Here is a 315-nt window from a genome sequence, read left to right as displayed (position 1 = left end):
AGTCATTATCTTTTGAACTGGCATCTCTCTCTTGAACTATTGTTTTTATTGGATCTTGTTCTCTGGTTCTGTTGGTAAATGCAATACTCGTCCCCGTTGACAATTCGTCCCTTAAAATTTTTATCTTCAATCCTCCTGAAAGGAACGAGGAAAGGTCAGGCCCGCTAAACCAGCTAATCTCTGCGCAACGCTTTGGCACCCATCGGACCCCACTCCAGTAGCTATCGCATAAGTACGACGGTCTTTTGCCACAAGTTTCTGTACTTCAACCACAGTTTCTTTATTTGTCGAAGTTGACGGTCTGTGTGACCTGTT

This window comes from Penaeus monodon, chromosome 15 (assembly GCF_015228065.2).
Source record: "Penaeus monodon isolate SGIC_2016 chromosome 15, NSTDA_Pmon_1, whole genome shotgun sequence".
NCBI classification, from domain to species: Eukaryota; Metazoa; Arthropoda; class Malacostraca; order Decapoda; family Penaeidae; genus Penaeus; species Penaeus monodon.
This window is presented reverse-complemented; position numbering follows the sequence as displayed.